The sequence below is a fragment of the Phoca vitulina genome, unplaced genomic scaffold (genome assembly GCF_004348235.1).
Source record: "Phoca vitulina isolate PV1807 unplaced genomic scaffold, GSC_HSeal_1.0 scaffold23, whole genome shotgun sequence".
NCBI lineage: Eukaryota > Metazoa > Chordata > Mammalia > Carnivora > Phocidae > Phoca > Phoca vitulina.
The window spans coordinates 2420239-2438422 of NW_022589726.1; the positions used below are offsets into that span (position 1 = coordinate 2420239).

The 18184-nt window shown below is 34.0% G+C and overlaps 1 long non-coding RNA gene across 1 annotated transcript in view; it reads left to right on the top strand.

Moving 5' to 3' along the window:
- The window catches only part of LOC116642238, a 69206-nt gene that overhangs the window by 19334 nt on the left and 31688 nt on the right, over window positions 1-18184 (top strand). Inside the window, exon 2 of the long non-coding RNA XR_004301326.1 lies at window positions 8408-8871. This is a non-coding gene — a long non-coding RNA (uncharacterized LOC116642238). The remainder of the gene's footprint in view (window positions 1-8407; window positions 8872-18184) is intronic.

Consider the following 18184-nt stretch of genomic DNA (forward strand, 5'->3'; position numbering starts at 1 on the left):
TACAATCTATAAAAGCAAAGTTTAGATGGGAGGAGGAGTCCTCAAAGCTGGATTATCAGACTCCCACTCCAGTGTGATCTTCCCACCATCTTCAGCTGCCTTTCACAGAGTTTAGCCAGGCCTGACATTTCTACATTCTAACCTGCCAGCATCTAATGATCTCTCTCATCCCTGAACTTTACTAACACTTATTACCTATACTACTGTGTTGATTTTAAACGAAGCCATATTTATATGCAATAAAACAGCATTCATTTTAAGTGTAAGCTAATGCATGTTGGAAAATTAATTCACGTCTCTGTAACCATCATAATTAAATTATGGAACATTTCCATCACCCCAAGTTGATCCCTCGGCCTCTTTCTCCACCTCTCAGCCCCAGACAACCATTATTTTGCGTTCTATCACTATGGATTAGTTTTACCTATTCCAGAATTTTACTGAAACGGAAGCAGAGAGTGTATATTCTTTTGTATCTGGCTTATTTGACTCAACATAATGTTTCTGATATTTATCTATGCAATTGTGTGTATTAGTATTTGTTTATTTTCATTCTGTTGTATATATATATAGTTATACTGCATATATATATACATATATATGTATATATAACTATATATATATAGTTATCCATTCACATGTTGATAGCCATTTAGATTGTTTTTAGTATCAGACTATTACAAATACAACTACTATGAATAGTCATGTACATGTCTTTATATGGGGTCATATGCTTTTATATCTCTTGGGTAAATACCTATGAGGGCAGTGGCTCCTAGGAACAAATGGTAGGTATATATTTAACTTAATAAGGAACTCCCAGACTATTTCACATTCCTACCAACAATATATGAGAATTACAGTTGTGCCACATTCTTGCTAATACTTCTTTAGTCTTTTTAATTTTAGCTCTTTTAGTAGGTATGTAGTGGAATATCATGTGGTTCTAAGTTGCATTTTCCTGATGATGAATAATGTTGAAAATCTTTCTATGTGCTTATTAACCTTTATATGTCTTCTTTTATGAAGTGTCTGCTCAAGTCTTTTCTCATTTTTTAATTGAATTGTTTGTCTTACTGAGTTCATGTATTCTGGATGAAATCCTTTGTCAGCTACACAAATTGTGAATATTATCTCCCAATCCATGGCTTAATATTTCATTTTTCTTAAGAATGTCCTTTGAAGATAAGTTTCAATTTTAATAAGATCCAATTTATCATTTTTTTAAATTTTATTATTGGTGCATTTAGTGTCTTTTTTCTGAAATTTTTGCCTGCCCCAAGGCCATGGAGATTTTTTCCTATATTTTTGTCTGGAGGTTTTATAGTTTTATTTTTTATGTTTAGATCAATAATATATCCTAATTCTCTTTTGATTTAAAAATAATAATAAAAGCCAGAACTCGCCTCCCTCTGTCTTCATTAATATTAAACTTATTTAAATTGAATTTATCAGTGGTTCAGTGTTTTATTTTAAAACCCCAAGAATTACTATCAATGTAATAAATCAGAACAGTAATATTTATTAATGAGGGTTTCAAATATATAAATTGCTTAGTTTCTTAGCAAAAATATCACATTTCACATGTACCAAGGTAAAAGCACTAACCATAAGAATTTCCCCCCTAATCATGTTCTTATCAAGTACTCTGTCCCTGCTTCTCCTTTTATTCTCAGAAAGATCTCAATAGGTCTATCTTACAAGGAAAAGTGACCAAAGGAGAGAGAGCTCAGTAAAAATTCTACCTCCTCTCATACTCGAGAGTTGGGAAAACTACTACACAATCAGTATATTCTAAACCTGCTCTTGCTCTCCATCTTCTTCCCTCATACCCTAATATATTTCTAATGATTTATGCTCTGAAATGGATTGGCCTCAGGAGACATCAGAGGGAGTTTTATAATGACTTAGGAAAAGCATTTTGTAATATTAAGTCATTTTTATATAAGTAATGTGAAAACACATATGAATAAGCATTTCACTCTTTGATTTAAATATCTAATTCCATTAGTTTTATATATATATACATGTGTGTATATATATATGTATACACACATACACACACACACACACACACACATCTATACACATACAAATACACACAGATAGACAGATAACCAGTGGTCTGTACCTAATGAAAATGAGGTTCCAAGACACCATTCCAACGTCTGCAATTCCAAAAAAGTGATTCTTAAAATTGCCCTGGCCCATTCTCCACACAAAATAACCCTGGTCTATACAATATGGCCTAATATTGTGTTATGTAATTTTGTCTTTTAAATGTTTCTGTGCTTATATATTTTTCAATACAATCCCTAAATAGATTGTCTACAATGAGAAAGACACCATGCTATGTTCTATAGCAGTGATCTTGAACTCTGGCTGCATGTGAAAATAACCTAGGAAGTTTTGATAAAATACCAATGGCCAGGCCTACCCAATCTAATTGAATCAAAATCTCTGGGGCTGAGACTCAAGGTAACCCAAATGATTCTCATGTTCAGGCAGATGGAGAGCCATTGTTCAAAATTAATGGTTTTGGGGCACTGGGTGGCTCAGTCATTAAGCATCTGCCTTCGGCTCATGTCATGATCCCAGAGTCCTGGGATCAAGCCCCACATCGGGCTCCCTGCTCAGCGGGAAGCCTGCTTCTCCCTCTCCTACTCCCTCTGCTTGTGTTCCCTCTCTCGCTGTGTCTCTCTCTGTCAAATAAATAAATAAAATCTTTTAAAAATTAATTAATTAATTAATAGTTTTAAAGTGAGGTCTCTGAGACCCTTTCAGGAGGTCTACAATGTTAAATGACAAAACTTTTCCCCAAACTCCTATATAATTACTGAATAGAACTTTCAGCATGTAGTATATACATTTTGATATATTGAATTGAGTCAATCATGATTTTGTTCTTCGTCCCACTTAATAGAGTGCTTTTGAAACAAGATATTGTTTGTCCGAGAGTAAAAGAATTGACAATAAAACAACAAATGTTCCGGTACTTTCTATTTTACTCAAAGGTTTAGAATAAGAGAACAAATCATTAAAGTTCACTCTTCTCTGCTTATAGAAGCAATTGGTAGGAAAGTTTCAAAAGCACCACCTTAATATAAAGAAGAAAATAACTTTTCTAACACTTAATAACAAAGTGTTAGAAACTAACCAAAAGCAGGAGGAATGGAATGGAAGGTGAGGTGATTATTCCTTTGGCCCTTCAGGGAGTGTCCTGGGTTTGTGTTCTTGCCAGAAGCAATATCTAGCTATTTATGTTAAGCAAGTCAGCTGCTTGAGGTGAAAGCAAGCAAGCTTGAGGAAGACTATTCTATACACTTTAGCAAAAAAGATGAAGACAAAAATAGAAAAGAGGAAATGATCCAAAACAGAAAACTGGAAAAATTTTTTTAGGAGTCATAGGGGAATCAAAAGCTATATCCAAATAATACTGAGCAGATAAATATGGCCTAAGGGAAAAAGGACAGCAACTTAGTATTACTGAAACTCAAATTAAGTACATGCCTCTTCCCCCAAAGTAATGCACCAGAAGTCAGAGAAAGGCAAATTTAAATATTCACAAGAAATCATTCTTCGCTATTTGATTGGCAAAACATTATAAAAGTTGATTATATGCATTTTGGGGAAGGTATAAACACATATTTCTTCCACTGTTATTTGGATGTAAAAATGGCACAGTTTTTGGAGGATAATATCCATTAAAAGTTAACATTACCTTGACCAAGTAATCTCACAAGAATCTATTCTTGAAAAATAATCAAACGTGAGCACAGAGATATAGTCACAAGAATGCTCTTTGCAATATTATTTGTGACAGACTAAGCACTGAAAACCTCTTACATGGCCATCAAAATGAAAAGGGTTAAATATAGCATGGTACTTTGTATTTTGTTGTAGTTAAGAACAATAAGGTGGATCAAAAAAATATATACTATGCCCCAATTATAAAAATACCTCAACTAAATGTGTGTGTGTGTGTGTGTGTGTGTGTGTGTATGGATTTAAAGACAGAAAAAAATTTAAATTTCCTACATTGGTTCATGTAATATGGGAAAAGGCATTGAATATATGAATATATAAATATATAAATAAATATAAGGATATATACATGTATTCCTAGATATATGAATATACCCAAATCCATAAAAGTGGACTTTTTAAAGAGAAAGGAATACCCTGCTGCTTTGTGTAAGGGTCAGAGAAGGGAAAATTCCCACAGAAGAGACTTGGGAATCTTCTAGAGAGACTGAAGTCTTAGAGAGAAAACAAGGATTTGTAGCATTTAGGACTGTGGAATAGTGGAGTGCTTTCATTGTGTTTTCTCTCTGAATGTCGGAGTATGGGAGGAAAAAGGAGGAAAAAGTAGTATGTAGGAAGTAAGTAGCTGGAGATGGATATAGATCTAGATATAAACTCAAAGAATAAGATTTGGATTTCTAAACATAGTGAATTAGGAATGTATTCATGTCGCCCAATTAGTGAGATATTGACCCACACACTATCTGACTTTTTCAAGGGGAATTTATATTGAATAGGATGAGTTGGGAAAAAGAAATATCCAGATAAATTTTGACAATTTTTACTTTAATTAAAGCATCAGTTTCTCCTGCACTCTATGAAATAATTTTTTTAATTATTAATATCCCTTTCACATTTGGGGGTTAAGGTCTAAAAGTGTTATTATATGTATAAATGGTTGCAAAGGATATAATTTCTTGTGTATTTTAAATAATGACATTTTTAAATAGAATTGTTCCATCATATTTAATGTGAGTCAAATGCATCTAAATGCCATAATAATTCAAAGAATACATGAAAAGCTCTCCTTTGTCATTCTTATATCATTCCTTTTTCTATCTGAATGTACATTTTCATTTCCCAGTCCCAAAGAATTTAATCTTAAAGCAGTATATTGTTATGCTTAAAAGACTTTTATTGATCAACTTGTCATATTCTTAATAAAATATGTATATAAATTAAAATTTTAATTTCCAAAAATTTTATGAGACCATTAAGTATGACAGCCTTTCTTCTGGACTGAATTATCATTAAACTAGCTTTTAGTACATAATCAATCAAAACATAAATATATTTAAAATTATTAGAATTAGTAAACATAAAAGTAAAATTATACTGACAATTCATCCCTTACTGAAATTAAGGTGCTCTTTATTTTTCAATGAGTTCATGTGTCCATGGATGATTACTAATTTTATCAATAATGAGGGGTCAGTGGAAATTAACAGCCAAAAAAAAGAGACATATTAGACCACCATTAGGAGCTGGACTTAAAAATAGTGTTGTTAAATGCATCACTTGCTGTAGAATCCACGATGCATTTCTATTAAATTGCCCAATTCTAATACCATATCCCTTGGAAAAGCTCATTTACCTCCAGAGTTAATGTGTGCCCCCATTTGAAAATCAGTTACAGAGTATATCAGGATGACATAAAATCATGGCAAGGGTCCAATAAGTCACATGAGAAACTCACTAAGAAAAGGATCAATAACATCATAGTCTCACATTTATATACCAATGTACAAACAATAAGTAAATCTTAGTATATGTGCTGCCAAAGCGAGCACGATAATAAGTAAATCTAATAACATAGGTGATAAACAGAGCCTCATCCTGAATACTACAGCTAAGTAAATGATGTGAAATGATGGAAAACTATAATGTATTCCAAATAGAGATATTTGAAGGAAGGCAGGGTAGGACTGTACATCATTCGTCCCTTATACACCTGATTGTGGTAGCATACTGAGAAGCAGTTAGAAAAATATCCCAGAAATCATGAATTTAAATGATACTATTATTAAAATACACCACAGACAACAAAGCCACTTAGAATTTGATGATTTTTTATGCAGATTGTAAATCTTAAAGAAGCCCCAATAAATAGCATTTCTCTTTCCCACCATCGCTTCTAATGTTATCCCTGAATTAGGAAAATGAGGCCAGTTATTCACAGGCAATTTTAAGGAGGCTTACATCAGCTTACAACAAGGATGAGCAAAGGAAAATTTAACCTTTCTATGGACATGCTCCCTCCTAAGTGAAATAGGGGAAAGCTGAAATAAACATTCCCATTTGCTCTTGCCAAATTTTCCAGTCCAAACCCTCTCAGAGACAAAGTGAGTAAATGGAGGAGAGAGACCCATAGTTTACTACTTTAGCTCCCTATATGAAAAAAATCAGGAATAGGAAATAAATATTCCCCAATAATATAGATTATAAAACAGGCAGAGAGAGAGGAGAAGATATTAATTATGAAATTAACTACCTGGACAGTTTGCTGGAAGTCTTACTTTCCTCTTAAATAAATTGTCAGTGAGGTTTTAAATTGCACCTGCTAATATTTTCAACCCTCAGAAAGAAAATGAAACAGTAGGTGAAACTACTCTAAAGTTATTACTTCTTTTTCTTTTTTTAATTTAAAATTTGAGTATGGAATAAAAGTATATCAAAATTCATAAGATAACAAGGGTAAACTGTGAAAAGTAAATCTGAATGATCTTTAATGAGAAAGGAATAAATGATAGATATGGTGTGTCTTCCATGTGCCAGCCACTGTTCTAGATGCTGAAGATTCTAGAGCGAATCCAGTAGACAAAATCCCTGCCCTGATGGAGTTCATCCTGTGGGGGAAGATAGAAAATAAATAATATATGATGGTAATAAGTACTATGGAGAAAAAATAAGACAGATAAGGGAGACAGGGTACACACTGGAGGTAGATGGTAAAACCTCACACGCTTTTGGGGAGAAACACGAAGTAAGAACAAGCCCTATGGATATCTGGAAGGAAAGGCATTTCAGGCAGATGGATCAATAAGTACAAAGCCCTGCAGGAGTTCACTGAACAAGTGTGAGATCAGCATGAAGTCCACATGGCTGGAGTGAAGTGAATGAGGGAGAGAGTTGGAGGTGATAAGTTCAGAGAGGTGGCAGGGCTCTGATTTGAACTTTCACTCGGAGTGAGAAGGTACACCATTGGAGGATTGTGAACAGAGAAGTAACATAATCTTACTTCTCAGAAGGATCATTCTGGTTCCTATTTAAAATAGAGACAGTTTCAATAATACAGGCAATAGATTATGGCAGCATGAATTCAAGTAGAAATATAGAAGACAGTACAATGGATGGGTTTGGATCATGGATGGTTTTTGAATGTAGGAACAATAGATGTGAGATGTGAAAGAAGGAACTAAAAATAAATTCGAAGTTTTGACCCAAGTAACTTGAAGGATTGAGTTGTCATTTACTAAGATGAGAAAGACTACAGAATAAGCATATTTGGAGAGAAATTGAGGAATTTGATTTTAGACATACTAAGTTTGAGGTGCTTATTAGACTTCCGTGTAGAACTGTTGAATAGCAGTTGGATATATGAGTCTGGGATTCGGTGCTCTTTGCTAGAAATATAATGCAAGTCACATATGTAATTTTAAATTTTCTAGTAGCCACATTTTAAAAAGTTAAAATAAACAAGTTTATTTTAGTAGTATATTTACTTTTTAAGTCTCCAAAGTATTATCTTTTTGACATGTAATTAATATAAAAATTAACGAGATACTTTACTTTCTTTTAAAAGAAAACTAAGTCTTCAAAATCTGGTGTATATTTTGCACTTTATAGCACAGTCTCAATTCAAAATAGCCACATTTTAAGTGTTCAATAGCCACATGTGACTGGTGGCTATCTTGTTGGACAGCACAGGTTTAAAAAAATAGATGACTACAAAGGAAACAGAAAAGTTCAAATTAAAAAAAAAAACTTGAATGAATTATAGAAAGTATAATACTGTACTTTAGGATACTTTGGGCAACAAGTAAAAGCCTCACACCCCAAACTTCAAACAAGCTTAGAGGAAAGTATGTTACAGCTATTAGAGGAAGTCCTGAAGTGCGGCAAATGCAATCATGTCATCAAAGACCCAGGCTCTTTCCATGTTTTTACATCATTATCTGTGTGTTGCCTTTATCCCAAGGCTGGTAGAAAATGGCAGCAGTAGTCTCATGTCACATCTTGATACAACAGCATTCAGAAGCAAAATGAGGCATTTCTTCTTGTGTGTCTCTTTTAGTAAGAAAAGTTTGCCAAGAGACCCACCCTCCCCATAGGATTCATTTCATATCTCATTGGCCAAAGTTGAGTTAAATGCTATTCTTTAACTAGTCACTGTCTAGAAGTGGATATGGGGAGTTCCGATTCTGGATAAGATGAAGTAAGCATTTTCTAATATATCTGTAGTAATTAAACCAGGAAAATATAAATGGAAGTGATATTTGAGGACTCTTAAAAGTGAACATCAGCATACAGATTTGGGAAGAAGATAGGGATTCAAATCACCCCTGAATCAATAGTGAGCCTTATTTCTTTTTTTTTCCTCCAGTATCTCACAGCCTGGATTCAAGGTAGGCCAAAAACCAGATGTACACAGTGGTGTGGATAAAGAGATCTCAAGAAGAAGCCCTCTAGTCCAATCTCAAGGAGCACAGAAGTCTACTGGCAGGAACCATCATTTCAGCAGGAGCACACAAGCACCTAAAACTCCAAGGAAGAGAAACTTTCCTCTCTGACCAAAGGAGCTGTGGTCCCAAGAATGTGGCAAGACTTCTGTTGTTTTTTCTCTCTGTGTATCTTGATGAAAATAGAAGACTACAGAGGAAACTCTGAAAAGTTGGTGCAAGTTTCAGTTTGCCCTGAAGTTGGATGCAGGTGCAAGAACTGTGTGACAGAGCAGGGTGAATAAAACCTCAGCTTTCCAGTCAGAGGACCATAAAAGGGAGCCACAGGAACCATAAACTACTGAGGAGCTAGTGGAGAGGGAGGAGCTCAAGAAAGAAACATTATAAGGTTTTTTTTTTTTTTAAGATTTTATTTATTTATTATTTATTTATTTATTTATTTATTTATTTATTTGACAGAGAGAGACACAACGAGAGAGGGAACACAAGCAGGGAGAGTGGGAGAGGGAGAAGCAGGCTTCCCGCTAAACAGGGAGCCCAATGCGGGGCTCGATCCCAGGACCCTGGAATCATGACCTGAGCCGAAGGCAGACGCTTAATGACTGAGCCACCCAGGGACCCCACTCTAAGGTTATTTATGAATTCTTGGGCTCATCCTGGAGCTGCACATACATGGATCTAATCCTAAAGAGTATATTAAATACTTTGATAACTGAACTGAGAGACAAAACCCTACCAGCTCCCAGACTGGCCACTGGATGTGGGACAAATCTGCATAGCTTAGCAAAGGTTTTGAAATCAAACAGGTATTAAAACCACAGCTCATAGAAAGCTGACTGGAATTAATGGCTTGAACTCCAACAGGTCAACTGGCTGCTAAACAAAAATATCAACAATGTCCATAATATTTAAATAAAACCCAAAGTGTCATAACCTCATATTCAAAATGCCTAAGTTAAATCCAAAATTACTCAACATATAAAGAACCAGAAAAATCTCAACCCACATGGGAAGACATATCAATAGATGCCAATACTGAGATGACACAAATTTTGAAACTGTCTTACAAAGACAGGTAGCTAGTACAAAAATGTTCAACAACTAATGAATGAATGGAAAGACAGTAAGTCTCAGCAATGAAATAGAAAATGTAAAGAAGACCAAAATAAAATCCTTAGAACTAAAAAATACAATAACTAAAATTTACAACTCATTGGATATTCTCAATAGCTGAAAGGATATGACAGAAGCAAGATTCAGTGAACTTAAGGACAAACTAATAGAATCATCCCATCTGGGCAATGGAGAGAAAAAAATTTGAAAACCTGAACAGGGCCTCAGAGATCTGTGAGACAATACCAAAAGGTGAATATTCATTTCATCAAAATCCCAGAAGAAAAAAAGTGTATAGTGCTGAACATAATATTTGAAAAACTAATGGCTAAAAACTTCCTGTTCAACAAAAGGTATGAACTTATAAATTCCAGAAACTTGGTGAAACCCAAACAGGAGAAAAGCCATTAGTATCTTCATATCCATATTCATGCACATCGCATTCATACTACTGAAAACTAAAGAAGAGAATCTTGAAAGAAGTCAGAGAAAAATGACACATTTATAGTAGAACAATCATTAGAATGACTGTGGATTTCTCATCAAAAACCATAAAGACTAGAAGGAAATAGAAAAACACTTTTTAAAAAAAATTTTTTTTTAAGATTTTATTTATTTGACAGAGAGAGAGAGAGACAGCTAGAGAGGGAACACAAGCAGAGGGAGTGGGAGAGGGAGAAGCAGGCTCCCAGCTGAGCAGGGAGCCCGATGCAGGGCTCGATCCCAAGACCCTGGGATCATGACCCAAGCCGAAGGCAGACGCTTAACAACTGAGCCACTCAGGCACCTAGAACAACACCTTTAAAGTGCTAGAAGAAAATACCTGTCAACCCAGAATTCTATATCCAATGAAAATATCAGAAATGAAGATGAAACAAAGACATTCTCAGGTGAAGAAAAATTAAGAGAATTCATTGCCACTAGACCTGCTGTAAAAGAATTACTTTAGCAATTCTTCAGACAGAAGGGAAATGATAAGTAAATTTGGAATATAATTAATAAAGAAAGAGCATTGAAATAGTAAATATATTGGTAAATATAATATACTACTTGCTTCTTGAGTTCTTTAAAATATGATTGATAGTTGAAAAACATAGGTTTTCAATAATGAGGTATATATGAAATTATATCACAAATGGGTAAGATAAAGCCACCTATACTGTGTGGTAAAATGTATACATTCTGCTCGAACTACTTAAGTATTGATTTTAAATAAACTGAAAAAAAGTTAAGTAGACATATTATAATGCCTAGATCACTAAAGAAGAAAATGTAAACAAGGATATATATTTAAAATTAAAATGGTATCCTAAAACAATGTTCAGATAACCCAGGCAGGAAAGGGGAAACAGAGGAATAGAAAACAGGGAAAACTAATGGGAAAAAAATGGTATATACCTCTAACCAAATATATCAATAATTATATTAAATGTTAATGGCCTAAATGTGTAAACTAAAAGACAGAGATTGTCAGAATGGACTTAAAAAATGTCTGATTCAACTATGTGCTGCCCATAAGAAATTCACATCAAATATAATGCTATAGATACATTAAAAGTTTTTAAAGGACAGAAACATAAAATATACTATGCAAACACTAGTCAAAAAAGCGGTAACACTATGTTAATATCAGACAAATTAAACGTCAGAGTAGAATAAATTAACAAGGTAAAGGAGAAACATTACATAATGATAAAAAGAGTAGAATGACTAATTAAGATATAACAAAAAATGCATATATATAACAAGAGAGATTAAAAATACATGAATAAAAATGACAGAATTGAAAGGAAAAATAGACAAATCCACAATTACAGATGAAAAGTTCAACACTCATCTCTCAGAAATTGATAGAATTAGTAGACTGTAAATCAAAAAGAATATGTAAGAACTGAAAAATACCATCAAAAACTAGATTAGTCAGCACTTCTAGAACACTCTACTCAATGACATCAGAACACATCATTTTCAATTAGACATGGAATATCACCAAGATAGACCATATCCAGGATAATAACAACAAAACCTTAACAAATGTTAAAGAATTAAAATCTTACAAAGTACTTTTCTGATCATAATGGAATTAAAGAAGAAATCAATAAAAGACAATGGGAAAATCCACAAACACTTGGAAATTAAACAATATACTTCTAAGTAATTCACAATTCAAAGAGAAATTCTCAGTTGAAAAGAGAAAATATTTTTACCTTCAGGAAAAAATCAACATATCAAAAAATTGGGATGCTCCTAAGCAGTGTTTAGAGGGAAATTTATAGCATCAAATTCTCATATTAGAAAAGCAGAAAGGCTTTAAATCAATAATCTACCTTCTAACTTAATAAACTAAAAACAAAACTTAAAGTAAAGCCAATCAATGCAAGCAGAAGAAAGGAAATAATAAAAGCAAATATCAATGACTTTGATAACAGAAAAATAAGAGAGACAACCAAATCAAAAGCAAGTTCTTTGAAAAGATCAATAAAATTGACATAATTCTACAAAGACTGACTTAAAAAAAGAGAGAGAAGACATTAATTATAAGGAATGAGAAAAATCAGAAATGATATTTCAGAAATATCAGGAATGATAAAGCAGATAACACTCCAGACATGGAAAATATAAGGGAATACTATGAACATTTTTATGCATAATAACAACTTAAGTAGTCCTATGATTATTTAAGAAATTGAATTCATAGTTAAACACCTTGAAAGAAAACAATCTTTAACCCATATGGTTTCATCAGTCAATTATACCAAACATTTAAAGAAGAAATAATACCACCAATTCTAAACTCTTCTAGAAAATACTAGAGGAGGTAATACTTTCCAACTCATTTTATGAGGCCAGTATTACCCTGATACCAAAACTAGAAAAGACAATACCAAAAAACTATAGACCAATATTCTTCATGAACATAGATGAAAAATCCTCAAAAAAAATCAGTAGATCAATTGTAACAGTATAAAAAACAAATAGTAAAACACAGCCAAGTGGAATTTATTTCAAGAATGTAAGGCTAGTACAATACTCAAAAATCAACCCATGTAATCCATCATATTGACAGTATAAAAAGAAAAAATCATATGATTATATCAATTAATGCAGAAAAACATTTGAAAAAATTCAACATCCGTTCATGATAAAGATCCATAACAAACTAGATTTAGCAGATAGGGATTACTTCAATCTGGTAAAGAGTATCTACAAAAACCTTATCACTAACATCATACTGCATGGTAAAAACCTGAATGTTTTCTCCCTAAGTTTGAGAATAAGGCAAGGACATCCACTTATCACTCCTAGCCAGGGAAGGAAGGGAAGGAGGGAGGGAGGGAAAGGGAAGGGAAAAGAGGGGAGGGAAGGGGAAGAGGGGGAGGGAGATAAGGAGGGAGGAAGGGAGAAAAGAAAGGTATACAAGTGGGAAAGAAAGGCATAAGATTGGCCCTATTTACAGATGACATAATTGCTTCTGTAGAAAAATCCCAAGAAATCTACACACAAAAAAAGTTCTTTTGTTTAGCAAGATCACAGGATATAAGGTTAGTACAAAAATATATACACATATTTCTGTACACTAGCAATAACCAGTGAGAATCAAAATTTCAAAAGTAATACTATTTAAAATAACTCCAAAACAAGAAGTAATTAGGTATAAATTTAACAAAACATGTACTGAGTCTGCATCCTGAAAGCTATAAAACACTAATTAAAGAAATCAAAGAAAACCTGAATTAATAACAAGACATTCAACATTTTTGGATTGGAAGACTTGACATAGTAAAGATGTCAATTCTCCCCAAATCTACAGATTCAAAGCAAGCATTCCCCTCAAAATCCAGCAGAATGTTTACTGGATATAGACAAACTGATTCTTAGAGTCATATATATAGAAATATGAAAAGTCTAAAGGAGCTAGAATAACCAGAACAATTTTGAAAAAGAAGAATAAAGTATGAGAAATCACACTATTCACTTTTAATAATTACTATAAAACTGCAGTTGTCAAGACAATGATATTGGCAAAGGGAAAGACACATAGATTGATACAACAGAATAGAGAGTACAGAAATAGAATCAAATAAATACGACCAATTTATTTTTTACAAAGGTGGAAAACCAATTCAATGGAGAAGGGATAGACTTTCCAAAAAATGGTGTTGGAACAATTGAACATCCATCCAAAAAAAGAGAGAGAGAGAAAAGAACTTTGACCTAAATCACACATTTACAACAAAAATTAACTCAAAATGGATCATAGATATAAATATAAAATACAGAACTATAAAATTTTCAGAACAAAACACAGGAGAAATTCCTCATGACCTGAGATTAAGTAAAGTGGTTTTAAGTATAACACACAGGTATAAATCCATAAAACATAAAAATTGATAAATTAAACCACTAAAATTTTTAAAAATTGCTCTATGAAAGACATTGTTAAAATAATAAAAAGACAAGCTACAGACCGAGAGAAAATATTTTTAAATTATATATCTAACAAAGGACTTGTATCCAGTATATAGAAAGAACTATTACAACACAATGGTAAAATAACCCAATTAAGAAATGGACAAAGAACTTGAAAAGACACTTCACCAAAGAGGACATATGTAAGTTACAAAAGCACATGCAATATGATCAGCACCATCAGTCATTGGAGAAATGGAAATTAAAACCACAATGAGATACCAGTACATACCTATAAGAATAGCTAAAATTAAAAAGATTGACAGACAATACCATGAGCAGACAAAGATGCAGAGCAATGGGTAGTCATAAATTGCTGATGGCAATGCATGATCCAGTCACTCTGGAAAATGGTTTGGTGATTTCTTATGTTAAATATATACTTACTATATAACTATCAATCCTACTCCTTAGTATTTACCCTAGGGAAATGAAAACTATGTTCACAAAAATACTTATACACAAATGTTTACTACAGCTCTATAAATGATCACCAAAAATTGGAAACAATCCAGATGTCCTTCAACAGGTGAGTCAATAAACAAACTGTGGTTCATAATTATAATAAATACTACTCGGCATAAAAAGGAACAAAGTATTGCCACACACACAACTTGGATGAATTTCAAAAACATTATGGTGAATGAAGGAAGCCAGTCTCAAAAGCTTGCACACTTTAAGATTACATTTATAAGACACTCTCAAAAAGATAAAATGATATTAACAGAGACTAGATCAGTGATTTCCAGGGGGTATGGATAAGTGTGAGGCTGTAACTACAAAGGGATAGCACAATGCAGTTTTTTGAGGTGATGGAACTGTTCTCAATTCTGACTGTAGTGGTATTACCACCTCTCCATCTATGTGTTAAAATCTTTAGTACTGCATGCATACACACACAAAGTGAATTGTACATTAATTTAAAAAATAAAAAAAAAAAAACAAGTGGATTAGGCACATGACTGCATGTATAAGGGGAGTGTTGGGTAAGGATTGAGATAATTCAACCATACAGGAATCCTTTTAGGAAAAAGAAAGGGAAAAAATATGTGTTCAATATACACAACCAGCAATGATCACTATAAGCATACAATGAAGGACAAATAGATATAAGAGATTAGCTTAGATCTCTTAAAAATTGTGGTAATGGATAAATTCTAGATTGAATTGAGATGTATGAAAAATAACGCAAAAATAAACTTGATTTTTTTTTTAGTTGTTTGGAGCAAAAATAAGGAAGCAATAAGCCCTCTGTGAAGGGCAGATGGTATAAGGTTAACAGATGTCAGTGAGAACATGGGACTATTTAATTGTTATTATGCCTCCATTTTATCTGTCAAGGAGATGACCTTATATACACCAAAACAGACAGAGAGATAGGCAGATAGATACAAAGATAGACACACACACATACACACACACACACACACACACACGTGTATGTGCATAGAAATAACATGGGAAGGATATACACTGAAATGTTAAGAGTTGTTATTTCTATGTGTAAGATTTTCCTTTTCTTTTTTGCTGTGCACATGTATTTGCTGAATATTCTTCAATGCACACTTAATACTTTTAAAATAAAACAGAACAAATAAGTGGTTTTAAAATGAAAAATAGCATAAAAGAAACTTTAAGAAAACAGAAGCTCCAGGTGAGAAGGTTTTAAAAGAACATAGAGATTTTATGAGAGTTACAATTAAGTACTCCCCAAAGCACTGCAAGAAATTTTGGAGTACAGAACATATGCAAAAGTAATTCCAATCTTCAAAAAAACAAAGTTTCTGAAAAGTATGGCAAGACCCTACACCAAATTATTGAACGAGTGGATTTGGAGAACTTAGAAACGAAATACTACTAGGATCCTAGCTTAGGCTCACTAAAAATAAGTCATGACAGACAAACTTCATTTCTTTTTCCAGACAGTTACTACAAGAAGTCCTCAGACTTGACCTGTTCAACACATTTTTCTCTCTCTCTCTGATGACTGTCTTGATTTTATTTGGGGAAATTACTTTGTCTATTTGATAGACTTCTAAGACTTAACATGTCCAATAGTTAATTCATTTTTTCCCCTAAACCTGCTCCTTTTAGTATCTTTCCCATCCCAGGACAGAGCAAGTGCAATCTTCTGTTACTCTAGCCAACCATCCTGGAATCATCCCTGATGCATCTCTCTTTCTCACACTGTACCTTCAAATCCATCTGCAAATACTTTAGGTTTTACCTCGAAAATACATCAAAGATCCAACCACTTTCTCACCACTGCTGCTACCACTGCCCAGTGGCCCAGTGCTCAGTGCCATACACCATCTTTTCTCATCTGGCTTGTTCCAATAGCCTCTAAGTGAAATCCCTACTTCTATTCTTGACTACCTACACCCTATTATCCTTTTAAAACACAAATTACATCATGTCACTCCTGTTAGAAAACTATCAGATGACTCTTCATTTTACTCAAAGTGAATGCCAAGGTCTTTACCATGGCCTTCAGGGCCCCTAATGAAATGCTTGGGTTTCTTCTCTCCCTCCTGCTCTTTCTCTCTCGTTCATCTGGCTCTAGCCAGGGTGCCTCCTTGCTGGGCCTTAAACCAGCCCTGCACACTCCTGCCACAGGACCCTTGCACTTGTTCTTTCTCTACCTGGGAGTCTCTGCTTCCAGATCCCCACATAGCCAGGATGACCATATGCCATGTTTTGTCTGAGAGAGTCCTCATTTGTGCCTGCTATCCAGAATGACAGGCACAATTTTAAAAGTGTCCCTATTTGGATGATGAGTTATATGCACATGTCACCCTATTCATGGCTCACTGCTTTATCTCTTTCAAGTCTGCTCTATCTCAACTTCTCCTTGAGGACTCTCTAACATCTGATTTAAAATTATAGCCCCACCACAGCACACTTAACCTCTCCTTGTTTTATGGGGTTTTTCTTAAGATTTTATTTATTTTTTAGAGAGAGAAAGAGAGAGCACATGTGGAGGGGAGGGGCAGAGGAAGAAGCAGGCTCCCCGCTGAGCAGGGAGCCATCCCAGGACCCTGGGATCATGACCTGAGACTAAGGCAGACACTCAACCGACTAAGTCAAGCCACCCAGGTGCCCCTGGGTTTTTTTTTTTTTTTCCTTTATAGTTCTTTTCACCTCCTGCTTTACCATATTTCTTCCTTATTTATTGTGTTTGCTATCTGCATTCTGCACTAGCTATGTAAGCTCCATGAAGACAGACATGTTGCCTATTTTATTTTCAATATTGTGTCCCCAGCATCTAAAACAGTGTCTAGTATATTGCGGTTCTCAATAAACACTTATTAATAAATGAACACACAAATGAGTGCCTAGAAACTTGTTTTCTCACTAGGTATCAAAGTAAAATAAAATACAAACTTATCTTTGGGGGCCTTGAAAAATAAATATTCTATAAAACATTTCTTAAAGCCACATTATCCAACATGCCCTATTATCTAAATAAAATTCATTATCCTAGTCTTAAGAGATGCTGGAGTTTTCATTTAAATATTTTCCTGATTCAAATAAATGTAGATAATTATATTGAATAAGTAATGCCACGATTCCTTTATTCCTTTAGTTGAAAGTGACAGAAATTTAACCTGAACTTCTGAAGTAAGAAAAAAGTGGGGAAGGCATTGATTGGAAAGATACTATGGAGTCTCAGAGAAATGAAGGACAAAAACTTAGCACACAGCTTCTGGGATTTATAGAGCCTAGACACAAGAATTCAAATGCAGACAAAATTCTCTCCTCTCTTCTCTGTTCTTGCTGTATTTTGGCCTTACTCTCTCCTATTGCTGACTGACTGGAAATTCTCCCAGCTGCAGTTAAAAAAAAAAAAAAAAAATACCAGGAAGGACTGACTTCTATTGGTCCCATCTTGAATCACACCCAGTTTGGAAAGAGCAGGAAATGCTGTTGCACCCCTCCCCTATTCCACCCACTAACAGTCACTGTGATCAAAAACTGCAGGTTCCTATCACAAAATGGCAACAACTCTTCTCATGTGAACAGAAAAGGGAAAGAGAACTACTTCCTCAGAAGAAACCAAGTCCTTTTCCCAAAAGAAATGAGAGGTGAGAAAACAAAATATAAAAAGTCCACTTCAA